The sequence below is a fragment of the Nothoprocta perdicaria genome, unplaced genomic scaffold (genome assembly GCF_003342845.1).
Source record: "Nothoprocta perdicaria isolate Ctin4 unplaced genomic scaffold, notPer1 scaffold_14, whole genome shotgun sequence".
In the NCBI taxonomy this organism is placed as follows: domain Eukaryota; kingdom Metazoa; phylum Chordata; class Aves; order Tinamiformes; family Tinamidae; genus Nothoprocta; species Nothoprocta perdicaria.
In genome coordinates, this window is record NW_020454538.1 from 6,680,177 (window position 1) to 6,689,061 (window position 8,885).

Genomic DNA, 8,885 nt, shown 5'->3' on the forward strand with positions numbered 1-8,885 from the left:
CTGTACATTAATGTATTAGTGTTCTTTTCCTTTGAAAGGTGAGCATAATCTTTTGCACACAGTGACCTCTAGTGTAAATGAAGGAAATAATCGAGATAAATTCAGCTCTCGTAACACTCAATCAGAAGCAAACTTCCAGATCCAGTCCAATGTTAAGGTATGGGAATATGCGATAACCAAGTCTCCTTCTCTGGAGATATTCAAAACATCTGGATGCAACTGTGAGCAACTGCTCTAGGTGACCATGCTTGTGCAGGAGGGTTGGACTAGATGGTCTCAGAAGGTCCCTTCAAACCATAATTGTTCTGGGATTCTGTGATAACGTGTTGCATACATATACATTGTATACATTGATACTGTTACCTGTGCAAGGTACACGATGGGACATGCATGTACTACCTGTATGACTATATACCAAACTGTTTTATAGGTTAAACAAGCAAAGCATGAATAAGAAACAAAACATTCCCTGATACACACAAAATATCCAAGGAATATAAAAATCTTCCCTGGTTCCTATGTAATTTTGCTTAGATTTTTCCTTATGTAGCAGTTGAAAACAAAAGAAGTGTGGTTCAGGTATTTTCCAGTATTCCCAGGGTGCAGGAGATGGCTTTTATGTTCCATACAACTCTGTGTTAGCTTTTGTTTCTGACATACAAATCGTTTGATTTGGCAGCAAGGCAAAAGTTTCTATAAGGACTGCTGTAAAATATACAGATCCTCCAGTCTATGGCCCCAGTTATGAGTTAACCAATACTATATATATATATGTATATACACACATACTTTTTAACCCTATATGTCTCAGTAACCACCTTTCCCCTCGCCTCATTCTCTGTACAATTTGAATGGATTAAAAGTTATAGCTTTAGAGTGAAGTGTTTTGTTGTTATTTTTGTCAAAATTACAGGATAAAAGAAGAAAGTGAAGAACATCACAGAAAGTTAGCTGTCCATGAAAATTCCTGATAATTGACAGTTTTAAATCTGTCAGGGAAAATCTGTCTGAAAGGGAATTTAGCTCTGGAATTAACATAGTTAACTCTTGAATATTCAGAATTAATATTATAGGCATCTTCACTTATTTCAGGAGGAAGTGATCTCTGGATCACCATGGACAAATAGAAATTACCATCTCTGTTGAACAGACAAGTTCATATTACTTGAATTAAAAAAAGTTTGCAAAGCAAAATTTACAAACATTTTCTGTAAACCGTCATCCCACCTTTCCATCTGGTGCACAGCTGCACAGACCTTTTGTTCTCCATCCCCAAACATTATGGATAGGTTGGTATTTGAGAAGCTGAGTTGCTTTTTTTCCCCAATATAAGGTATTTTTACTGTAAAGGATTCTTTAATAGAGATTTCATAGAATTTAATTACACTTTTTAAGTGCAAACAAATTTTTGATAATAATACATGTTCTTAGTCACATATATGCTAAATTGTATTTGTCACATTGTGGCTTTCCATGTTTTTAGTCCAGAAACCTTCTTAGTCCTGTGTTAGTTCCTGCACTTTCAGATCATTGATGTCTGCAAACCCTACTGCTTCCTGCCTAGGAGCTGGCCACCCATTTGTAAGCGCAGAATACAAGCACATGTGCATACGTATGAAAGTGTTAATGACTTGCTAGAGAATTTCCAAATTGTTAGTATAAAAGTTCACATTATTAACTGTCAGTTATCTAAAATAACCACAACAAAGTTAATTTGAAACACAAAGACTTAAGGTCTGTTCTTCATTCAGTCATTTCATATCTCCTCAAAACCTTTCGGAAGCAACTTCTTTACTATATATTTTTCACTATGCCTCTTCAGATTTTATTTACTCCAATCCTGTTAACTAAGTTGAAAAGCAGTAGAGTTTAGTAACTTTAGCAGTAACTTTACCTGACTTTGTGAGGTGCAGGATTCAGCTCTTCCATAATGCTATTTTGCCATAGCAAAGGCAAGTGTCTTGTAATTCCCTGCTGACAGCTGTAACCCATGTTCCTTCAGGATGGTGTTGACCTCTTTGAGGTTTTTCAACATCTTTAAAATGCTGCTGGTAATTACTCAGCTGATATGCACCACTTTCCCACCAGGTGGCAATAGCACTCCTTAGTCTTTAAAGATTTTGCTGCATTTCAGCTAGTAAAAACTTCCATTGTGTAGTAGAGGAAATAAAGTGATTTATATTAAAATGATAGAAAACACGATTTTCCTGAACTCACAGGCATTTATGAAAGTGGGAACAGGGTGCTATGTGCTGGGCATTATCCAGTATCAGGTTCCTAGAAGCTATTTCAATATAAATACAAGCAATACATTCCACTTTGTTCCTGTGAAATTGAGATTAGGTTTGCTTTTTGAAGGAAATCACACAGAGCAGACAGTGTGAAATGCTAATTTACTAATAGGAGCTTAAATTACATGCAAGTCTTACAATTTTAGCCCCAGTTTAGACTGATCAGATCCACAAATTAAAGGCTTAGACTTGCAGCACCCACTTCCCATATGCAAGGTTTCCAGGTGTAATGCACCCAATTAGCTACTGGTCTGACAGCATGCAAAAACCCTCAGCAAGTGAGAAAAATCAGATTTCTTTTAGAAAAAAAATCCAGGAAGAAAAAGAAGGCATATCTGAGAGTGAAAGACAGAAAGGAAAGGAGAAAGGAGAGGAGAGGGGAAAAGGAAAGGGAAAGGAAAAGGAAAGGGAAAGGGGAAAGGAAAGGGAAAGGGGAAGGGAGGGGGAAGGGAAGGGAAGGGAAGGGAAGGGAAGGGAAGGGAAGGGAAGGGAAGGGAAGGGAAGGGAAGGGAAAGGTACTTAGCAGTTAGAGCACCTCAAAATGATTTTCACGTGTTATCTAACTTGCTGGCTTTGGTGCTCTTCAGAGCTCGCTGCTGACCACAGCAGCACCCCTGTAGCGGGAGGTAAAACTTGACTGCTGCTGTTCTTGCTCCATAGGATTGATTTAACCTCAAGTTTAACCTCAAGCAATCGAGGGACCAAAGCAGCTGCAACGCTTGGCAGCTTGTGCTGGGCCTCAGTTGGTTTTCCTGAACTAACACAATTTGTGACTCCGCAAGAGAGAGCGGGCATCACATCCAGGGGTGCCAGGGCACCGGGCAGCCAGCTGAGGGGCAGCCGGGAGCTGAGTGTGGTAACACAGAGGGCAGGAGAGGGGCCTCGCTGTCCCGGGCCTGTCCCTCCATCCCCAACACCGGGCACGGTGGTGGGACGTGTCACTCGTCCAGCGAGGAGGGCGGCCCACAGCTCAGGGTTAGCCTGGTTAGGCAGCGTCAGCCACAGCACAGCACGGCTCTTTTAAATAACCTTAAAATTCTTTTCTTTCTATGCTAAAAAGCCTAGCATTATTTGACCGAAAGGCTCTCGGAAGGCTTAAAAGGTCTCAAAAGCTTTTATAATCCTAAATCTGTTTTGTAACTGTAACTTTATGAATAATTAAGAAGGATTTTGCACAGAAAAATGACTTAGCAACGTTCAGTGTAGAGGAAACTGAAAACCTAGAATCAACTATAATATTTTTAAATTTTCAGACTTTGAAGAATAATATCCAAATGCCTTCAGGACGACAAAATTAATTTCCAACTCAAAGTATTGATTATAAAATTTCATAAAAACTACTCATCTTAATAGATGACATATAACAGTAGAAGAAAATTAAGACCTTCATTTCATTTTTTTTGGACCTGGAAAACAAGTTGTTTTAAAATTTTAAAATTTTAAAAAAAATTCTATTAAAAGTGCTATGTTGGTATCTGGTACTTTTTCAAAGTGACTTCTGGATAATGCTAGCAGAAACTGGAGGAAAAGGAACTTCAAGTTTTCAGCTTTTGAAAATCACTGAAGTGTTTAAGCATTGAATCATCAACATGAAAAATGAGGCAGCAAGACTGACAACAGCAAAAATAAAAGGTTAAAACAGCAAAGACTACGATTTAAAGAAATTTTTTTGGTCTTGCTTTGTAGACTGAAGCTGGAGAGCACAGGAGGCACGTGGCTGTTCACGGCCCTGTCCTGGAGCGCTGAACATGATGAAGCGTGGGCTGCCACCAGAATCAAAGGCAGGAGCTCTTTATAGCTCAGCAGCTCTGCTGCCCTGTTCTTGAGAGAATCAGGCCAGGAAGGTGGGAAAATGTTTCCTTTGATTCCTCAAGGCAGCAGGAATCGGCTCTGTAAACCTGGAGGGTTATAGTTCCTGGAGGTGCTGGGTCACAGTCATCCTCTGTGGAGGTGGAATCAGGCTCGTAGCATCAGAACAGATGGAGATGAAAGGAGAGAAGAAGAGACCTATTGCAAGTGAGCAACTCTTGCTGTTTTAGTGGTTAATCTGATTGCATAAAGCGAGTTGGAATAAGCCAGTTTTAAATCTAATGCTCTTCAAAGTCAAGCAAGTGTTGTACTTGGCCTAGTACTGTAAAGCCTTGTTGCAGATCCAGGTGTTTGCAAGGTCAGGAAGAATAAATTGACTGACTGTTCAACAGCTTTCGAACCTGTCTTTTAAGTTTTTGGCTGTATAGACAACAGAGAATGTATTGCTGAGGGACAAAAGTGATAAGAATCATAGAATCATATGGTTGGAAGGGACCTTTAGAGATCATCTAGTCCTATCCCCCCTTTTTTTTTTAAATAAAAATAAAAAAGAAAACATGGGGTATATTTCAATAAAAAAAATGAAGCACTATAATTAATGTCAAATGCTATACTGCTTTACTCTAAGGTGAACATTTGGCACACACAAGATACTTGATTTCTTTTTTCTTTTTTTTTTTTTTTTTTATGCAGGGTGTGTTGATGGTATAGGGAGCAAAATATATAAAGCCTGATGAAAAGCAGTGCACTAAATAAAATTCAATAAAACTGAGCATGCAGCAGGGAAAACACAACTATGCAAGGTAGAGAGACAAAGAAACATCTAGATTCTTCAGTAGTTACTGCAAGATGAATTGTAGAGGGTGATGGATATTACCTGAGAACTTCTATTCACTATTATGTAAGTTATCCTTGTCCATTTATCCAGATGCTATTTCTATAACTCTACATAAATAAAAGAAGAAAAGAAAAAAAAAAAGAAAAATCTTTTTATTCTTCATACTAGTATTCTTTAAAGGAATAAAATGTATATACTGTATAATTATTGAATTGCTAGCCTTTAAATTTTTTTTAATTCACTTTCTTACCCTTAATATGCCTTTTACAAGCTTTTTTATTTCAGAGCTCAAACCTCTTACCTGAAAAACTAAATTCAAAGTGTATTCCACACTTTTGCTTCATATGTCCAAAAGAAAACCATATGGACATCAGAAACAAAAAATGCACAATATTGAATTTAGGTATAGTTACCTATACCTGAGGTTGACAGAATGGAAAGATGTTATTCAGCATGAAAAGGGAACTGCACAACCATGGTACACCAGGCAGCTATCATTAAAAGAGATGTCAACACAATTACAGCTTAATTTTGTGTAGCAGTTTTTTATGAGGACCCAGGAAGAAATATTCCAACATTTGCATGTGAAAGAGCATCAGCAGGATAATTCTGTAGCCACAGGGTATTCTTTAGATCTACTCCCACGGGACAGAGGAAAACATTTTACTCTAAATCCTGACAAATCCATGTGTTTAGGTCTTCTTGAAAAATGCATTTGTCTGAATAATATTTTCCTGAACACATCTCTCAATCCTCATCCATCTTTTTAAATAACTTCCTTAAAGGCTAATGAAAATAAGTGTTTTTTTGTGTATATATATTTTTTTAATTTTCCAGGATATAGATCCTTGTATGAGTGTTCCTATTCAGGCACAGATTTTCAAGACTTAAAATTGCCAGTGAGAACTCACAAAAAGCTACTGCCCATGCTTCTAATCATCCTGTTCCCAGGCAGATTCCGAATAGAAAGTTCATACAACAGCTCTCATAGCCCATACTCCAAAATTGTGGGAAAAAAGTACCTAAAAACACAGTTTTGCATGAACACTTAGGAAGGCTGGAATGTATAAGAGGCTCCATTAGTGTTTTTTCATTCTCTTCAGTCTTTTTTTTTTTTTAAGTCCTTTCTTTAATCATTTCATTGTTTCCTTTCTACTCATAAAGTTACAATTTTCTGGAATCAAAGAGATAAGACCAACACTAAAATTTTTTTTTAACCCACAATGATAGAGAAGAATCAGTGTTTTAATAATGTAGAGTTTTTAAACCCCCAACAAAAAACAGAAATCCATAGGTTTTAAATGAACTATATCAGCTTATCCAGACATAAGTTCTAAAAAGATTTATTTAAAAATGGTAATGTTGAGCAAAGCTTATCAATTCAAGTGTTACAAAAGTGGACTGGCTGCCTGGCTGCGGTTTTCATAGAAGATTTCCAGATTCCGCTTCTATTAAAAAAAAAAAATCTGACAAATTTTCCTTTCTAATTATACTACCAGTCATGCACAGGCATACATATCTTCAACCTATACATATTAAGCAGCCTGAGTTGGAATGACTCAAATGCAGTGTGTGTACCAGGCTTTGTCATCTTGTTGAACTTTCCAAGAAATATTAGCATTAGTAAGGAATTATTCCATGTGCCATTAAGATGGTCACCTCTGCAGTGCAATACGGTTATTGTTTATCAGTACAAATAACTGTTAAACACTAATAAATGTTACAAAATAAATGCTCCCTTTATCAGGACAAAACAAAACATATATTTCTAACTACATATATCAATATGGAATTTAGCCAGGATGATCCAGTTAACTCTTATTTTTGGAGTTGTTGAGAAGTTTCTGAAACTGCACTCCCCATATAATTGGAGTTCTACAATTAGTCAGTGCTTTTGACAGAGGTACAAAGTTATGCCCCTGAGTGCCTGCAGCATCCAATTATTTAAATATTTAATATTTTTAAACCAAATATTGTTAAACATATGACTAAAAGCAGCATACAGAAAACAATTGCAGAGGAAAGTCAATACTGTTATTTTACATGGCATGCTAGAGAAATTTGAAGATAAATTCCTGTAGAAAGCTTTTTTTAAACAAAAAACAAAAGCAGAGGTCTTTCAGTAAAAAGTTGATGCAACAAGACAGGAATGTGATTGAATGACATCATGGATTTTACTCAAAATTTTAAGTTACCATAATGTTTACTCAAAAATGGCTAATTTCATTTAAAATTTTTGGACAGCATGTGTTCCCATGAAATACTATCTCCCAACAGACCAAAAAAAAAGTCAGCATCCCAAAATGACAACTCTGGTGATCAGAAACGTTTCATTACTGATACATTTTGCTTCTCACAGCAAACATTTAAAAATGCAACTGCATTAAAAAACAAAACACTAACGTACAGATGAAAATGTGGCTTTCTCTGCAGATTCTGTCATCAAATATACCCTGTAATTTACATTTTTATTAATGGGGGAAGAAAAATATAAAAGCAAGATCAGGCTTCCAAATTCAAGTGCTGAATCAACAGCCTTGCTAAAAACATCAAGCCACTTTCAGCATAGACTTAAAGTCATCTCTGCATCATGAAGTTCTTCCACGCAATGACTGTAAGTGTAAAACTGGGGACCAGAGCACAACAATACCAAAGCATCTGAGCATCCTGCCTTGCTCTCCTGCTCACATGTTGCCTGGTGTCAGGGATCACGTTTATCATTTTCTATAGCTCTGCTTCTCTGCTGCAAGAGCTACTGAACTCCATTTCTGAAGTGCCTTATGAATCACTTAGCACAGCAACGTGTTGGGGAGAGGCAATAGCTTGTATCAGGCGAAGGGATACAGCTGGAGAAAAGGCCATGCGAGCTTGTGGACACACCAGCACTCATGGTATCATGAAACTTTATTCTATCTCTGAGAATTTCAACACAAATAAAAACTCATCTCAAAATCAACCTATCAGTTTTCATTAAAGATTACTACTACTGACATTTATCACCATTTAAGTTCTCTATACTAAGAATATAGAAATTAACATTAAATGCTGTAGCACCTAGTTCTTTCCTACCCTCTCCCTGCCAAGAGCCAAGTCAGAGAGAAGCCCTCTAAACAAAAGAAATCAGGTTGCAAATAAAGGCAAACAAACTAAGAACAAAATCTGCTTCTACCCAAGGGGCAGAAGCAGCTGCAAAGTCAAGTACAAGAGTGGTCCCTTCTATAGGTCCCATGGACCACTTGCCTTTGTAGTCTTAATATCCTTCAGTTTAGGTTTAAGCAAATGCTGACAAGAAATGTTGACAAGAAAATACCAAATTAAGAGCAGTTCTTTGGCTTTTAACATGTTTTATCTATTCTTCTCCAGTGCTAAAATGCAGTATTAATATACTTGTATGAATTACAGATAGAACAAATGCTTCATTCTGAGATACACTTCCTAAAAATACTGTTCTTGATAAAGAAACAAATCATGTAATTCTGCCTTTGTAAAAAGGGAAGCACAGCAGCAGTAGCACATTTTCAACATGTGAGAGAATCTGCAGTTCCCTGTTCTTCCTTATATTTTAATCAGAAAATACTCATTATGTTTCTATTGAATCCAAAATTCAAATGTATTTTTCATAGAAGAAAATTACCTAGTTCCTTCAGTGGAATGGGAATTTATCCACATGGTTTGAAGCAAACAAGATACAGCAGCTGGTGGAGCTCACTACTGAGGAATCATCCGCAGTCACTTTCCTGCTTGCTTTGTTAACTGCAAAGAAAACAATAAAATAAAAAAAAACATTATATGAAAACATGGGACTGGAAGGGATTCAAACCCCTCTGCTTCTTCGCTCCTTATCCCAACGCATGATCCGTTTCTCTGTTGGAATTCATCCAGGAAAGATTTAACAAAATGACTCTTCACTTTCAAAGACAATCTGCTACGGTTCTTGCTGTTAAAAT